This window comes from Oncorhynchus mykiss, chromosome 6, assembly GCF_013265735.2.
Source record: "Oncorhynchus mykiss isolate Arlee chromosome 6, USDA_OmykA_1.1, whole genome shotgun sequence".
Taxonomy (NCBI): domain Eukaryota; kingdom Metazoa; phylum Chordata; class Actinopteri; order Salmoniformes; family Salmonidae; genus Oncorhynchus; species Oncorhynchus mykiss.
The window spans coordinates 72,530,704-72,549,581 of NC_048570.1; positions in this window are offsets into that span (position 1 = coordinate 72,530,704).

Sequence of the window (18,878 nt, forward strand, 5' to 3'; positions counted from 1 at the left end):
ATTGTCTATTGTTATATTTTTTATATTTTGCTTTGTGGTCTCAGGCCGCCATTGAAAATGAGACGCTGGTCACAAATTGGGCTCCCTGATTAAATAAAAGTTCATTTAAAAAAATACATCCATCAGTAAACATCAATTGATCATGTATTTTCAGATACGCGAGGGTAGCCAGATGCATTTGTCAAGTAGCTAGCTAGCTAAAGGAAACAACATGTCATTTAGCTTGCTTCATCAGAGATTAGGATTTTGGAAAGAGTTTGACATCATCCTGGTAAAGTTGTAAATCAGACTACTGTCATCAACACTATAGATGGAAAGCAAATCAAACGATATTGGATATAGCCATCCAGTTTATCTCGTTTATCAAGCCATATTGTCCTGATCTGATGTTAGCTAGCTATCATGTCTGTTAGCAGCAATCGTGATCAAACACCTTAAAAACAACGTTGAAAGGGGATACTGCTAGCCAACTCCACTAGGAAGGCCTACGTTGGAGAAAAAAGTACACTGCACAAAACTGCACAAAGTTTCTACCTGTAGCTTGCAAAGTAAACATCAGCTAACAGTAACGTTACATTGGCAAATGCACCCATCTGCGGTTTGAAAGGCAGTCCCTACAAAGGATGGGAAATTAACTTAAACCACTCTTACTTGTCAGGTATTGATCACTTTCATTTTATATCACTCAAATATCCAATTAATGGTGGCCAATACTGAGAGACAGCGTGTGGCTACCCTCACTTATGTGAAATGACATGATCAATTGATGTTTATGTTTCGGAAACATAATAACTTTCACTGCTATGCGGATGACAGAAAGCTGTACATTTCGATGAAACATGGTGAAGCCCAAAATTGCCCTCGCTGGAAGCCTAAGACATAAGGAAGTGGATGGCTGCAAATGTTCTACTTTGAAACTCAGACAAAACAGAGACACTTGTTCTAGGTCCCAAGAAACAAATAGTTCTTCTGTTGAATCTGACAATTAATCTTGATGGTTGTACAGCCGTCTCAAATAAAACTGTGAAGGACCTCGGCGTTACTCTGGACCCTGAACTCTCTTTTGACGAACATATCAAGACTGTTTCAAGGACAGCTTTTTCCATCTACGTAACATTGCAAAAATCAGAAACTTTCTGTCCAAAAATGATGCAGAAAAATGTATCCATGCTTTTGTCACTTCTAGGTTAGACTACTGCAATGCTCTACTTTCCAGCTACCCGGACAAAGCACTAAATAAACTTCAGTTAGTGCTAAACACGGCTACTAGAATCTTGACTCCAGTGCTAGCCTCTCTACACTGGCTTACTGTTAAGGCAAGGGCTGATTTCAAGGTTTTACTGCTAACCTACAAAGCTTTACATGGGCTTGCTCCTACCCATCTTTTGATTTGGTCCTGCCGTACATACCTACATGTACGCTACGGTCACAAGACGCAGGCCTCCTAACAGTCCCTAGAATTTCTAAGCAAACAGCTGGAGACAGGGCTTTCTCCTATAGAGCTCAATTTTTATGGAATGGTCTGCCTACCCATGTGAGAGACGCAGACTCGGTCTCAATATTTAAGTCTTTATTGAGGACTCATCTCTTCAGTAGGTCCTATGATTGAGTGTAGTCTGGTCCAGGTGTGTGAAGGTGAACGGAAAGGCACTGGAGCAACGAACCGCCCTTGCTGTCTCTGCCTGGCCGGTTCCTCTCTCTCCACTGGGAATCTCTGCCTCTAACCCTATTACAGGGTCTGAGTCACTGCCTTACTGGTGCTCTTCCATGCCGTCCCTAGGAGGGGTGCCTCATATGAGTGGGTTGAGTCACTGACGTGATCTTCCTGTCTGGGTTGGCGCCCCCCCTTGGGTTGTGCCGTGGCGGAGATCTTTGTGCACTATACTTAGCCTTGTCTCAGGATGGTAAGTTGGTGGTTGAAGATATCCCTCTAGTGGTGTGGGGGCTGTGCTTTGGCAAAGTGGGTGGGGTTATATCCTGCCTGTTTGGCCCTGTCCGGGGGTATCGTCGGATGGGGCCACAGTGACTCCCGACCCCTCCTGTCTCAGCCTCCAGTATTTATGATGCAGTAGTTTATGTGTCAGGGGGCTAGGGTCAGTCTGTTATATCTGGAGTATTTCTCCAGTCTTATCCGGTGTCCTGTGTGAATTTAAGTATGCTCTCTCTAATTCGCTCTCTCTTTCTTGCTTTCTTTCTCTCTCTCGGAGGACCATGCCTCAGGACTACCTGGCATGATGAATCCTTGCTGTCCCCATTCCACCTGGCTGTGCTGCTGCTCTAGTTTCAACTGTTCTGCCTGCGGCTATGGAACCCTGACCTGTTCACCGGACGTGCTACCTGTCCCATACCTGCTGTTTTCAACTCTCTAGAGACAGCAGGAGCAGTATAGATACTCTGAATGATCGGCTTTGAAAAGCCAACTGACATTTACTCCTGAGGTGCTGACCTGAAGCACCCTCGACAACCACTGTGATTATTATTATTTGACCCTGCTGGTCATCTATGAACATTTGAACATCTTGGCCATATTCTGTTATAATCTCCCCCCGGCACAGCCAGAAGAGGACTGGCCACCCCTCATGGCCTGGTTCCTCTCTAGGTTTCTTCCTAGGTTCTGGCCTTTCTAGGGAGTTTTTCCAAGCCACTGTGCATCTACACCTGCATTGCTTGCTGTTTGGGGTTTTAGGCTGGGTTTCTGTACAGCACTTTGAGATATCAGCTGATGTAAGAAGGGCTTTATAAATAAATTTGATTTTGAGTTGATGTTTACTGATCATGAAAATAATTAAGTTACTTGCTGTAGGCCTATAACTCATGATAGAGCTAAATGTGTGCAATTCTTTTGCATGGAATAATCTGAAATTTGTAGTTCTGACTATGCTCTTCAAGAGGTGATGTATGATATTACAACCAAATAGTTAACGTTTATTCAACAATCCCTTAAAAACAACACACAGATGTCAATTGGTTAAGTGGAGCTGCAGGTTTCCTTGACCCCAGCAGGCAAGTCGAACACTCTGCACCTTACTGTGACGTTTTATTGATAACGACCTATAGCCCAAAAAATATAATTATGGCTAAACCCCACCTATTTCTACAATTTGTCCTCTTAAAATGTTATTTGAAACGTAACCCTTACATTAACCACACTGCTAACCTTATGCCTAACACTTGCCATTGCCAAGTGGAAAGAATGGAAAGAATGGAAAGAGACACACAAGGTGACACTCCATCTTAACTCCTCCTCCAGATTACCTGGATTGGTTGAACAGTGTAAAAAAGAACCTAGCCAAGACCCGTATGTAGTGGATCTAATTTGAGGAGTTTATTTTATGCCTGCTACAGTTGAAGTCGGAAGTTTACATACACCTTAGCCAAATACATTGAAACTCAGTTTTCACAATTCCTGACATTTAATCCTAGTAAAAAGTCCCTGTCTTAGGTCAGTTAGGATCACCACTTTATTTTAAGAATGTCAGAATAATAGAACTAATAATTATTTAAGTTTTTTTTTCTTTCATCACATTCCCAGTGGGTCAGAAGTTTACACACACTCAATTAGTATTTGGGGCGGCAGGATAGCCTAGTGGTTAGAGCGTTGGACTAGTAACCGGAAGGTTGCAAGTTGAAACCCCCTTGCTGATAAGGTACAAATCTGTTGTGACTTGCCTAGTTAAATAAAGGTAAAATAAAAAAAATTGGTAGCATTGCCTTTAAATTGTTTAACTTGGGTCAAATGTATTGGGTAGCCTTCCACAAGTTTCCAATAAGAAGTTGGGTGAATTTTGGCTCATTCCCCCTGACAGAGCTGGTGTAACTGAGTCAGTTTTGTAGGCCTCCTTGCTCGCACACGCCTTTTCAGTTCTGCCCACACATTTTCTGTAGGATTGAGGTCAGGGCTTTGTGATGGCCACTCCAATACCTTGACTTTGTTGTCCTTAAGCCATTTTGCCACAACTTTGGAAGTATGCTTGGGGTCATTGTCCATTTGGAAGACCCATTTGCGACCAAGCATTTAACTTCCTGACTGATGTCTTGAGATGTTGCTTCAATATATCCACATAATTTTCCTACCTCATGATGCCATCTATTTTGTGAAATGCACCAGTCCCTCCTGCAGCAAAGCACCCCCACAACATGATGCTGCGACCCCTGTGCTTCAGGGTTGGGACAGTGTTCTTCGGCCTTTAAGCCTCCCCCTTTTTCCTCCAAGCATAACGATGGTCATTATGGCCAAACAGTTCTATTTTTGTTTCATCAGAACAGACGACATTTCCCCAAAAAGTACAATCTTTGTCCCCATGTGCAGTTGCAAACTGTAGTCTGGCTTTTTTTATGGCGGTTTTGGAGCAGTGGCTTCTTCCTTGCTGAGCAGGCCTTTCAGGTTAGGTCGATATAGGACTCGTTTAACTGTGGATATAGATACTTTTGTACCTGTTTCCTCCAGCATCTTCACAAGGTCCTTTGTGGTTGTTCTGGGATTGATTTGCACTTTTTGCACCAAAGAACGTTCATCTCTCGGAGACAGAACGCGTCTCCTTCCTGAGGGGTATGACGGCTGCGTGGTCCCATGGTGTTTATACTTGTGTACTATTGTTGGTACAGATGAATCAAATCAAATCAAATCAAATTTTATTTGTCACATACACATGGTTAGCAGATGTTAATGCGAGTGTAGCGAAATGCTTGTGCTTCTAGTTCCGACAATGCAGTAATAACAAGTAATCTAACTAACAATTCCAAAACTACTGTCTTGTACACAGTGTAAGGGGATAAAGAATATGTACATAAGGATATATGAATGAGTGATGGTACAGAGCAGCATAGGCAAGATACAGTAGATGGTATCGGGTACAGCATGTACAAATGAGATGAGTATGTAAACAAAGTGGCATAGTATAGTATAAAGTGGCTAGTGATACATGTATTACATAAGGATACCGTCGATGATATAGAGTACAGTATATACGTATGCATATGAGATGAATAATGTAGGGTAAGTAACATTTATATAAGGTAGCATTGTTTAAAGTGGCTAGTGATATATTTACATCATTTCCCATCAATTCCCATTATTAAAGTGGCTGGAGTTGAGTCAGTGTCAGTGTGTTGGCAGCAGCCACTCAGTGTTAGTGGTGGCTGTTTAACAGTCTGATGGCCTTGAGATAGAAGCTGTTTTTCAGTCTCTCGGTCCCAGCTTTGATGCACCTGTACTGACCTCGCCTTCTGGATGATAGCGGGGTGAACAGGCAGTGGCTCGGGTGGTTGATGTCCTTGATGATCTTTATGGCCTTCCTGTGACATCGGGTGGTGTAGGTGTCCTGGAGGGCAGGTAGTTTGCCCCCGGTGATGCGTTGTGCAGACCTCACTACCCTCTGGAGAGCCTTACGGTTGAGGGCGGTGCAGTTGCCATACCAGGCGGTGATACAGCCCGCCAGGATGCTCTCGATTGTGCATCTGTAGAAGTTTGTGAGTGCTTTTGGTGACAAGCCGAATTTCTTCAGCCTCCTGAGGTTGAAGAGGCGCTGCTGCGCCTTCTTCACGATGCTGTCTGTGTGAGTGGACCAATTCAGTTTGTCTGTGATGTGTATGCCGAGGAACTTAAAACTTGCTACCCTCTCCACTACTGTTCCATCGATGTGGATAGGGGGGTGTTCCCTCTGCTGTTTCCTGAAGTCCACAATCATCTCCTTAGTTTTGTTGACGTTGAGTGTGAGGTACCTTCAGGCATTTTAAAATTTGGATGAACAATTGTTTTTCTGAGGTCTTGGCTAATTTCTTTTTATTTTCCCATGATGTGAAGCAAAGAGGCACTGAGTTTGAAGGTAGGCCTTGAAATACATCCATAGGTACACCTCCAATTGACTCAAATTATGTCAATTAGCCTATCAGAAGCTTCTAAAGCCATGGCATCATTTTCTGGAATTTTCCAAGCTGTTTAAAAGGCAGAGTCAACTTAGTGTATGTAAACTTCTGACCCACTGGAATTGTGATACTGTGAGTTATAAGTGAAATAATCTGTCTGTAAACAATTGTTGTAAAAATGACTTGTGTCATGCACAAAGTAGATGTCCTAACCGACTTGCCAAAACTATAGTTGGTTAACAAGAAATTTGTGGAGTGGTTAAAAAACTAGTTTTAATGACTCCAACATAAGTATATGTAAACTTCCGACTTCAACTGTATGTTAGGTTTAGCGAAACTGTAACCTTAAATTAAGACAAAAAAAGCTAACGTTGGATTTCATATATTTTTATAATTACAGACAATTTTGACTTTGTGGCTATATAATCTAGTGGAAACCACTATGCCAGAAATAACACTGTGCCTCCATAAGAATTTCATCATGTTTACATTGCTGTCCAAATCCCCCATTATATTTATTGCAACTTGCACATTATTTCCCCTTGCTTCCAGGCTAGAAATTAGTTTGACACAGCAGGGGTTAATATAAGCCTAGCAGTCTGCCTGTCCGGCCTCTGAAGATTTGTTTCACTTTTGACTCCCCTGGAGCCTACATAGAGAGTGGACAGGTGTCCAGACGGGACTCAACTTTATTTGAGACAGGCGATATCATGCATCAACGTCATTATTATGGATATAGCCAAGTAAATTCCAATAGAAAATAAGCTAAAACAAACAAAAATGCAGCTAGTCATTCCAGGTGCAATGTTTGACGTGACTGACTTAGCTGAAGTTGGCTAGCTAGCTAGAAATGGTCAGGAACATTAGTCAGCCTGCATAGCAACCATTTTTGTTCGACTGTACGACCAGTACTTTTCCATGGCAACTATGCAAAAAGAATTAACGACTGGAGCGCGCGTCTGTAGAAACATGACGAAAATAACTAAAGGACCAGATTTCTGTCTGGACTATTTCCTCTGGTGGAAGAATTCAAATTGAATGAATTTACTTTACTTATATATTTTTTCATGAAAATGTGTCATTTATTGTTGTTTTAATATGTTGGTAAAAGTTTTATAAAAGCAATAAGACACGCGAGGCAGTGCCATTTACCTGCGCATGTGCCTTATTGCTTAAATAAAGACCAGAGGATCAGAGCTTTCTAACAGTACACAGTATTACTAGGTACTGTTCATGGCCCTCACGTGAAGAAAAAAAATGATATGGGCATACTAATAAAGATACGAGAATCAGCCCTGAACATGTTTTAAGGCCGAAACTCAGCATCCTTTTCCATTTTTTAAACTGACTGATTTAAAGTTCTGCAAATGTGCTCCACAAAAACCTTACGCAAAATGTGCCGTAGCATTGAAACGTCGACCGGCAGAAAATGAATGGCTGCAGATCAATATACACTTACTTCCAGGTTGGAACCAGTCTACCGGTAACCTACATCATTAGCTAAATGCTTATTGGTTTAATTTTCAAGCTAATTTAGAACACAGAACAATTGATAAAGCTCTCTTGTAAACAACTACCACATACAGTGTTGTGAAAAAGTATTTGCTTATTTTCTCTATTCTTGCATATTTTTGGAACTGAATGTTATCAGATCTCAACCAACCAAACCTAATATTAGATAAAGGACATGGGTCCCATTATGTCTGGCGAAAACCAAACACTGCATTCCACCGTAAGAACCACAAACCAATGGTCAAGCTTGCTGGTGGTAGTGTGATGGTTTGGGGATGCTTTGGTGTCTCAGGGCCTGGACGACTTACCTTAATAGAAGGAACCATGAATTCTGCTCAGTATCAGAGAATTCTCCAGGAGAATGTCTGGCCATCCGTCTGTGAGCTGAAGCACAGCTGAGACACGCAACAAGACAATGATCCAAAACACACAGTCAAGTCTACATGAAAATGGCTAAAAAGCATTACATTTGAAGTTTTGGAATGGCCTAGTCAAAGTCCCGATCTAATCCCAATTGAAATGTTGTGGCAGGACTTGAAATGAGCAGTTCATGTTGCTCAATTAAAGCAGTTCTGCATGCCAGACTGGGCCAAAATTCCTCCGCAGCAATGTGAGAGACTGATCAACAAATACAGGTAGTATTGGTTGTAGTCATTGCAGCTAAAGGTGGCACAACCAGTTATTGAGTGTAAGGGGGCAATACATTTTTCAAAGGGTAATTGGGTGTTTGTTAATTAAATAAATAAAATAAGCATCCTTTTTTTATATATATATTTGTAAACTCAGGTTCCCTTTATCTAATATTAGGCTTTGGTTGAAGATATGATAAATCAGTATAAAAAAAAAATATGCAAAATTTTTGAAAATCTTTGAAAGGGGCCAAATACTTTTTGATGGCACTCTACACAGTCATAAAAATACTAATTTGATGTAATTATCCAGAGACCAGGTGTAGATGTAGAGGATTTTAATTAGGCTATTTAGCGACTTACCGTAACTATGCAGTCTGGACCGATGTGGCTGCAGTGATGGTTGTGTAACTAGTGTAGGTCTAATTGCATAATAAAACTCCTAGAAATGTTGGCTACCTTTTCTAGTTCTTTGCAGAGACAGCGATTTGGACAGTAACAGGAAAGAAAGTAAACACATTTGTATTGAAAGCTCTAGCTATGATCTCCAAGTTCAGTTTGAGTAGGGTATTGAATGATGTTGCCAAAAGCAGCAGTTTTTTTTTGAGTAAGGTTTTTGTGTAGCAGATGCACAGAACGTTAGCAGGTTTAGAAAACGGGGAAAGGATCAACAGGACACCATGCCAATAAGTAAAGAAGTATATATACAGTACCAGTCAAAAGTTTGGACACACCTACTCATTCCAGTTTTTCTTTATTTTTACTATTTTCCACATTGTAGAATAGTGAAGACATCAAAACTATGAAATAACACAATTATTTTTTTTATTTCACCTTTATTTAAACAGGTAGGCCAGCTGAGAACAAGTTCTCATTTACAACTGCAACCTGGCCAAGATAAAGCAAAGCAGTGCAACACAAACAACAACACAAACAAACGTACAGTCAATAACACAATAGAACATTCTATATACAGTGTGTCCAAATGAAGTAAGATTAGGGAGGTAAGGCAATAAATAGTCCAATAAATAGGCTGCGGTAACCAGCATGGCTACCACAGCATTCTGCAGCGATACACCATCCCACCTGGTTTGTGCTAAGTGGGACTATCATTTGTTTTTCAACAGGACAATGAGCCAAAACTCACCTCCAGGCTGTGTAAGGGCTATTTGTAAGGAGAGTGATGGAGTGCTGCATCAGATGACCTGGCCTCCACAATCACCGACCTCAACCCAATTGAGATGGTTTGGGATGAGTTGGACAGCAGAGTGAAGGAGAGAATGCCAAGAGTGTGCAAAGCTGTCATCAAGGCAATGTGTGGCTACTTTGAAGAACCTAAAATATATTTTAATTTGTTTAACAGTTTTGTTGGTTACTACATGATTCCATATGTTTTATTTCATAGTTTTGATGTCTTCACTATTATTCCACAATGTAGAAAATATTCAACAAATAAAGAATAACCCTTGAATGAGTAGGTGTCCAAACTTTTGACTGGCCCTGTATATGTACATGTCTTTACACCCCCCCATCTCTACATTTTGGAAAGGAAACAAATGACCAACTTTTGTGTCGTATTTGGGACAGAAGACTAAGGTTGTTGGCAAAGTCTGGGTGAGCGACCATAAAATTCTAGTCTTGTCTCCTCTAACTGTTTCAGACATGATCCACTCCATTGCCATAAAGAAGAACAGGGGGCAGGGGTCCTGGCAGGACATGCTTGCCTTTAGTGTGACTGTCAAACAGAAGGTGGGGGCCAACTTATCCATACAAACTCTGTGACAAAAGGTTACTTTACTGCCATTCCAATAATTTCCTTCTTCTACTATGAAAAATGTTATGTAAAAATTGATGTAGTGCTCAAATGCCCAATTACAGAGCGGCCTACAGTACAATTATCTACATTGCACTTGCATCCAATTACAGCAGCTGTGGTCATATTGTTATGCTCCCAGTGTAATGGGGCATGGCTTTGAAAACAATGTATGAAGGAAGAAAGAAAACATCAATTGTTTTTATTAGACCACAAATCCTTTTAAATAGAATTTGTTTTGATAACAGGAATGTGTAGATCCCTACCAACGTATTCAGTTAATCTGGATGAGGTGGTTCATGTTGGTTGTGTGAAGAGTAACTTTGCCTGAAGACTTGTGTTAGCTCCCAGGGTGAATGCCTAGGCTTCAGCTCAGCAGTCTTGTGGCATGCGAGACAGCCGGGTTTGAACCTATTTGCTGACATTGGTGCCATGCCTCAGATTGGTCTTTGCAAGAAGACCCTCAAAGGGGGTAAAGTTGAATGAAGATGGTTTGGTAAGACATGCTTGTGCATTACCTGAGAGCTGAAGACATGTGATACATCCTGAGCTAACACAGTCTTGTAGTGTGTAGGAAACCTGGGTTCTTACTCAGTCGGTCACATGTACATAACCATAAGTATCCAGTAAACACAACGTTTACGCACACCGTACTTTCAATATATTTTTTTGATTTCTGTGCCTTTACAACCATATGCCTATTTATTTTGGGTGGGAAGGGAAATTGTTCTCAGTGTGTCTCAACTGTCAACAGTGGATGCACCATAACCATTGCATTTTTTAAGAAAGTGAAAACATTGCAGTCAAATTGTCTGTGGCTTATGACTTCTGCCTTTTGTCACATTGCATCAACAAAAAGGGCTTTTTGGTGGCCAACAGATGGAAAATGACAATGGGAAATGTCTTCCGTTCCCCACAAAAACATTAAACATGCCGATCGATAGTGACGTCGGAGGTGGGGTGTGTGCGTGCATGTGAGAGAGAAGAGGTGATCAATGGCGTTTCCCTCTCCCATCTAAAGCACAGCAGCAGATGGGGAGGAGGTGTGGGCTAGTGGGATGAGTCACACGCATAATGAACTCGCCTGTTGTGCCATTCAATACAAAAAAATAAAAACAACAAAAATACAAACTGCAAAGTCTGCTGGCCTTTAACCAATATTTTATTATAAGACAACATCTCATAGCACAGTAGGAACTGTGAAATGACACACACACAAACACTATCACACACAATCTACACACACATCCTTTATTTGTATTTTTGTATATTGTTGTATTTAATATTTGTGTGTCTGTTCTTGTCGTGCTTTGGTTTGTTTTTGTGTGGACCCCAGGAAGAATAGTAGCTGCTTCGGCAAAAGCTAAATGGGGTCCTGAAAAAACAAAATGTTTCAAAACCAAAAGGGTAAGCATATGCTACTGAAAGGCAAACTAGTTATTAGACGAGACAAAATTCACAAATTCTACAGCACAACGGCAGAGTCATGTCTTAAGTGCAAAACTAACATTATAAACTGTGGAGTTCGAGCCCTGAATGCTGATTGGATGACAGCCGTGATATATCAAACCGTATGCCATGGGTATGAAAAAACATGTACTTTTACTGCTCTAATTACATTGGTAACATGTTTATAATAGCAATAAGGCTCCTCAGGGGTTTGAGGTATATGGCCAATATACTACAGCTAAGTGCTGTATCCAGACACTCCGCGTTGCGTCATGCATAAGAACAGCCCTTAGCCGTGGTATATTGGCCATATACCACACCCCCCGCGGGCCTTATAGCTTAAATGACACAGGGAATGCTATACAATCCAAAAGTTATGGGCGGAGTTAGAAAGTTGGCTGTCAGAAGTATTACAATGTAAATGTACTTTTAATCAGTTTGTCTGTATATGTCAAGACATGGCATTTGAGGGTGCAGTAAGATACCCAATGGGACGGGCGATACTTTTCTCATCAATCATCTTGAAAATAACATATACTTAAAAAATGGAAATCAGCCAATCCTGCATCATTAACACAATGATAAGGTCAAATGCTCTATTATCTACATGTTTTAAGTGTGTGTGCGACGGAGAGAAACAAAATGGTGCCGTTTGAGGCCATGTGGTGGAGAGTGATACGGGCGCTGGACATGGGTGTGTGAGCAGGTGGGGCTAGGCAGGGTGATGTTGTGGATGTTTGTGTGAGTCTGTATGTTGTCGTTTGTAAGTTGATGTTTTTTATTGTTAAAAATAAAATCTTACCTTTTTTAAAGGAAAACTAGTCTTCATTTGGGGCAAGCAATCTTAACAACTCTACCTCTGCTAAAGCCTCCTAAATCTTTAGAACTGTGGCCATAGAAGCAACAATGCTGATCCTGCCTAGGTGATGTGGATTGCTAAAGAAGTAAGTCGAATGTGATAATAAACAGTATAGGCTTACTAGGCTATGTGGCAGCACTGGAATCAGAGTTAGATAAGGAGGAATCCACCTATGAGCATCAACTAATATTATTTTAAAATGCCTTCTAATACAGTACTAACCTGAAGCTAGTAAACCTGTTAATGTAATCACAGCACAACGCACTCCAGTCTAGACACCAATCCTCATGATGTCTCCTAGCCCAGTCTAGGATAACAAGGACTGCCTCTGGGCATGAACAGATAATCTATTACATTTTTAATCCATGCTTTAGATGTATGATGGGAAGATCACCACCATGACTGCTCATTGAGGATTAGGCGTGTGAACACATGGGACCTTTCAAGCTTCGGGCACCAAATACACCCCACAGTCCAATTTTGGGGGGAATGGTAAAACGTTTTCAGTGAAAACTACATTGACTAAAACCAGATATACAGTACGCAGAAAATAAGATTGACCTATATATTTGTTAATAAGATCATCTTTGAGAACTATCAATCACCAACAACAAAAAAGGCACAGTCAAGGAGAATCAAAAATGTATACATTCAGGACTATTTTTGTCACGGCAGGATTTTGTTATAATGTTTGAGTCACTCCGATTGCATAAGCCTTGCCAAAATGGAAAGCCCCGCAACTTGTGCCATATCATGAGGATACCTGGACCACCTATTGAGGTGATAAAGGAGCAATTTCTTTCTCCATGCCCCAAGAAATTGGCTTAAAAACAACAACAATTTGACTCTGTGGCCAAGAGAAGGGCCGCAAAAAATTCTGGACGGCGGCCGCACCATTGGCCACGCCCACTGCCCCCCACCCACCCACCCACCCACAACCTAAGCCTCATTTTGATCCAGGAAAAAACACTGCCTATGTGTTAAACAACATGTGACCCATGGAAATATATCCTACTACGGGAAGGAGCACGCAATGCAACAAGTCTACCAGATCCAGCAGTGTCATTGGAGGGTATTTTCATTTGTTTATCCACAACTCTCCTCCTGTGATGTACTTTTAGAGCATGACGTCTGTTTTGAAAAAGAAAACGAGAAAAAGCCTCAAATATGAATGCCTTGTGTAACATCTACAGAGGCCATCATTTTATGTGATCCTTCCCCTTTAAGCAACCTGCCATCTCGGCAACCAGACGGACCAAACAACTCCCTGAAGGATTTGGCTATAATGGGCTTGGCATTTGCCATGATGATTGACACAGAAGTTGGAGCGAGTCATTCGCATACATACAGAGGGGTGTCTGTAGTGCTCTAGCCAAGTCTGCCTGGACCAAGAAATCCTGGATCAGGCAGGAGGGGAATAGGACCAAAATAAAACATCACAAAGCCAGGTCTATCTTTCCAGTTGAAGCCAGGGGAGTAACTATGTCCAAGTAACGATGCTGTTGCTGGTGTTCTTCTTAGGTCAGGGGTGTCAAACATACGGCCCCAGGGCCGAATCCGGCCCGCGAAGGTGTCAAACCCGGCCTGCGAGTGGTTGGGGAAACAAACAAAAAAATATAAACGTAACATGTAAAGTGTTGGTCTCATGTTCCAAGAGCTGAAATAAAAGGTCCCAGAAATGTTCCATATGTACATAAACCATATTTCTCTCAAATGTTGTTCACATCTGTTAGTGAGCATTTCTCATTTGCCAAGATAATCCATCCACCTGGACAGGTGTGGCATATAAAGAAGCTGATTAAACTGCATGATCATTACACAACTGCACCTTGTGCCGGGGCCAATTAAAAAGCCACTCTGAAATGTGCAGTTTTGTCACACAAGACAATGCCACAGTTGTCTCAAGTTTTGAGGGAGTGTGCAATTGGCATGCTGACTCCAGGAATGTCTACCAAAGCTGTTGCCAGAGAATGTTATGTTAATTTCTCTACCATAAGCTGCTTTCAATGTCGTTTTAGAGAAATTGGCAATCTATCCAAACGGCCTCACGAGCGCAGACCATGTGCATGGCATAGTGTGGGTGAGCGGTTTGCTGATGTCAACGTTGTGAACAGAACGCCCCATGGTGGTGGGGTTATAGTATAGGCAGGCATAAGCTACGGACAACGAACACAATTGCATTTTATTGATGGCAATTTGAATGCACAGAGATACCGTGACAAGATCCTGAGGCCCATTGTTGTGCCATTCATTCAGCATGATAACGCACGGCCCCATGTTGCAAGGATCTGTACACAATTCTGTGAAGCTGAAAATGTCCCAATTATTCCATGGCCTGCATACTCACCAGACATGTCCCCCTTTGAGCATGTTTGGGATGCTCTGGATCGACGTGTACGACAATGTGTTCCAGTTCCCGCCAATATCCAGCAACTTGGGACAACATTCCACAGGCCACAATCAACAGCCTGATCAACTCTATGCGAAGGAGATGTGTCGTGCTGCATAAACGGTGGTCACACCAGATATTGATTGACTGGTTTTCTGATCCAAGCCCCTACCTTTTTTTTTAAGGTATTGTGACTAACAGATGCCTATTAATATTCCCAGTCATGTGAAATAAAGGCCAAATTAATTAATTTCATTTGACTGATTTCCTTATATGAACTGTAACTCAGTAACATTTTTGAAATTGTTACATGTTGAGTTTGTATTTTTGTTCAGTATACTTTAAAAAGACTAAAACCAAATCAAACTGTGTAGAAATGATAATGGACCTACATTTATACAGTTTATTGACTGTCCAGCTCACTAATAATCACTGGAATTAAAACTAAACTGCACAGTCGAAGAGTATAGAAATGTTCAAAAACGATGCAAGTTTTGACGGCGAGGAAATATAATCAATATTCAGTGCGGCCCCCCAGACCTCGTTGAAGATCGAAGGCGGCCCCCGGGACAAAATTAGTTTGACACCCCTGTCTTAGATGAACATATGTTAATGATGAGGTTGTAATCTGATTTGACAAGGCAGGAGGAAAGGTAAAGCAATCATAATAGGGGAGACATGCATCTTGAACCTTAGCCTTGTGAATGAATGAATTGTCAATATACAGTTGCATGCATGTCCACTAATTAAGGGATGTAATATCTGCCTTTTCCAGCAGAGGGAACAGGAGAGTCAGAAGTGCCCCAAGTGTTGCAGTTGGGCATTGAAACTACAAGGCAGTGGTACTGTAATTAGCAGGGCAGTTGGGCATTGAACTACAAGGCAGTGGTACTGTAGCTTGCAGGGCAGTTGGGCATTGAAACTACAAGGCAGTGGTACTGTAGCTTGCAGGGCAGTTGGGCATTGAAATTACAAGGCAGTGGTACTGTAGTTTGCAGGGCAGTTGGGCATTGAAACTACAAGGCAGTGGTACTGTAGCTTGCAGGGCAGTTCTACATTGAAACTACAAGGCAGTGGTACTGTAGCTTGCAGGGCAGTTGGGCATTGAAATGACAAGGCAGTGGTACTGTAGCTTGCAGAGCAGTTGGGCATTGAAACTACAAGGCAGTGGTACTGTAGCTTGCAGGGCAGTTCGGCACAGTCACCTCACTGCATTCCTCTAAACACCTTCTATGCTCAACATCCTAACAGAAACAAAGGAGAAGTTAGATACTGCTAAAGGGTAAAGTTACACAATAGCCTATATGAAAATCCTTCAGGGATGCCCTTGCATTTTATAAAATGTTTTTACATATTGAGTTCATTAGTGATTTAGTTCATGCAGACATTTGACAGTCTCTGACTTATTGGAAAAAAAGGCCACATCTCGATAATCTTCCTCTTCAGTTCATTAGGAAAAGGGGACAGGAACCTGAGAGATGGCAGAAGACGAAAATCGTACTTGTGACTCCCCAGCCCGGGTCAGTTACAGTGAGGGATCTAAAATGTCATTGAGGGGAGTTTTTAAATATCTTGTTACACTAACAGACAGACCATTAGGGAGACCGATCCACTGGTACAGGATCGCTTTCCTTGTCGCATCTGTTGCCATGACAGGGATGGGGGAGTGGGTTTGCATTTCCCCCGTCACTCAAAGTTCAGAGCAAGATTAAGTATACATAAATTTGTCAATCTTGTGATGGAGTGTGTGTATTTTATGTAGGGCACTCAGTGTCTTCAATGGCTAATAAAGGTGCAGAATGTGATGGGGGTGAGGGCAGTTGTCATCGACTGGATGGCTTTATGGTTGAGAAGCAGAAGTGTCTCCTGTATAGCCGTTGCCCATGGATTCACTCAATTGCACGGAAGGCAGGCAGCCAACTGGCACTTACTGGTTAAGGCTATTAAGAAGCTGTAAAGTACTGTTAAACATCTACATTTACACTGAATTTTGAAGACTGGAGATAAAATCTTGGAATAAGGTCAATGTGCTTTGCAGAAGGAGATGTTTTGTTTATTAGGGTCAAGATTTCCTATCACAGACATGTGCAAATCTCACAAAGAAAAAACATCTTAGTGCTAAATCGGTATTTCTCGCTGCACACCTGTTCAGGAATTAAAATAAGTCTAGGCCGAACATAGGGAGGGAATAAAACGTAATACTGAAACAAAGATGTACAGTATCTGGACCAATTGGCAGGTAACCTGGCGGGTAGGAGCGTTAACCAAAAGGTTGCTGGATCACATCCCAGAGCCAACAAGGTAAAAATGGGTTGTTCTGCCAGGCAGTTAACCCCCAACAACAACTGCTCCCTGGGCAGCAATGATGTGGATGTCGATTAAGGCAGCACCCCGTATCTCCTGATACAGAAGGGCTTGGTTAAATGCAGAAGACACATTTCAGTTGAATGCATTCAGTTTAAACCAAGTGCACATATAATTTACAACCCAGCACACTGAAACAGAGTTCACAATTTAAAATAGGTCTGCTTCAGAACAGGCAAGCCAGAGGCACGCGGAAGAACTTGCACTAATATACAGTATGGACCTTTGTAGCAAAATATGTTGTATATGCATTTCACATTATTAATCAAGGTCAGACTCATTCCCACTAGGATAAATTACTATCTTCAAACATGTCACAGAAACTCGTAACAAAATCCAATACAAACCAAGTGGAAATGTAAAATGTTACAGAAAGGAAATAGCAAGCCACATCAGAAAACAAATAATTGTCTGGGCATCAACTCCATACACCAAGGCTTGAATAGCAGCAACGCAGAAGGCAAATGAGGTGAATATCTCACAGACAAGAAAACTTCTAGCAATTACTCTGTCAAGACTGAGGTTATTATGTTGATCGGCTTCATTGCTGTTCGTGGCCAAGACACGTGGTCTCTTGCCTCAACAGGCTTTGAATAGACCTACCTGAAAAACTTCCCCTTGTGCTTGTGTGTGCATGTGTGTGTGTATGTCGCCTGACAAAAAATGAGATGGCAAGAGTGCCGTCTTCTACTACCTTGCTGTATGTCGAGGTAATGTCCCTTTTGTTAATGGAATGCAGTAAAGTTACAACAAATACAAATATTATTTGTCTATTCAAAACTCTACAGAGATTTTAAGTAAAGATTATTTTTAGGAGAAAGATTTTAAGCTAGCGAGGACAAGACAGAACTGCACGAGCCAAAACATTTGTTACTATAAATCACCCTGCCTGAGTAGGTTTAGGGAATATTTCCCAAAGAAATGAATACATTTCCAGCTGAATTCCATCAGGAAAAAGAGCCAGAGGCCCAGAGCACACAGTCTTTAGGACCCTACCATAACCCCTCTGTGGAGAGTCCGGCCAATGGCTGCCATACTAGAGATCTGACCCATCCTAACCTCGGAACCCATTAGCACATCTCTCGCCAGGTAGCTAGCTCACTCTATCTTCATATTTATATGGATGTGTTTACGCAAGATTAGACCCATGACAATGTTCACAAAACCATAACTACCTTTTGCAGACCAAATCAAATTTTTCAGTCTGAAAAGTCAGCATGTAAAAAACCAACTGCTTGCAAAACAAGTTTGATTTTTTGGTGATTTAGTGTGCAAGAGGAACTGTCCCCAGGACCCAGAGGTGAAATTAGATATACAATAGTGTTCCAGTCAGTTCTACCTAGCACACACAGTCAGTGGACAAGCTCTACTTTCTTTCGCCCTTTGCTAGCAAGGAAAATAGCTACATTTTACCACAGCACATAGGCTATACAAGCTGCATAAAAAAAATATATTTATTTTCACTTAATAATTTGCTCATTATTAGATGGACTCAATATAATCAATTAAATCAATATTCATTCATTTAGGGCTTAGGGATCTAGTGCCTTTTAAACTCATTTGCATTGCCCTTAAATCTAGCCTAACATCAAACCACATAGGCCTATGTCATCATTCTCAGAATCACAGGACATGGGGTGAGAAGAAACCAAGAAAGCATTTAGTTTTTTTTATGGCAACCAATTCTGTCTTTAATTCATGGCTTGTTAATTGTCTCATGCGGGTGATCAACTCTTTAATGATCCTACCATCACTTGCTGTTTTACAGATCATGAGGCAACCACGTCGTGTTCCCAAGCCACACTGAGTGGAGGAGGACAGAGGGAATTGGGAGATAAATCTTCTCTCTCCATCAACGCCCCCAAAGATGTTTCTAGATGTTACAAATGCCATCGACAACTCTTGTCCAAGCCTCCTCTTCATAAAGCCCCTGTCAACCCTGCCTCCCACGGTAGGTGCCCCGAGACTGCCTTAACAGATACAGTGGTGGATGGAAAA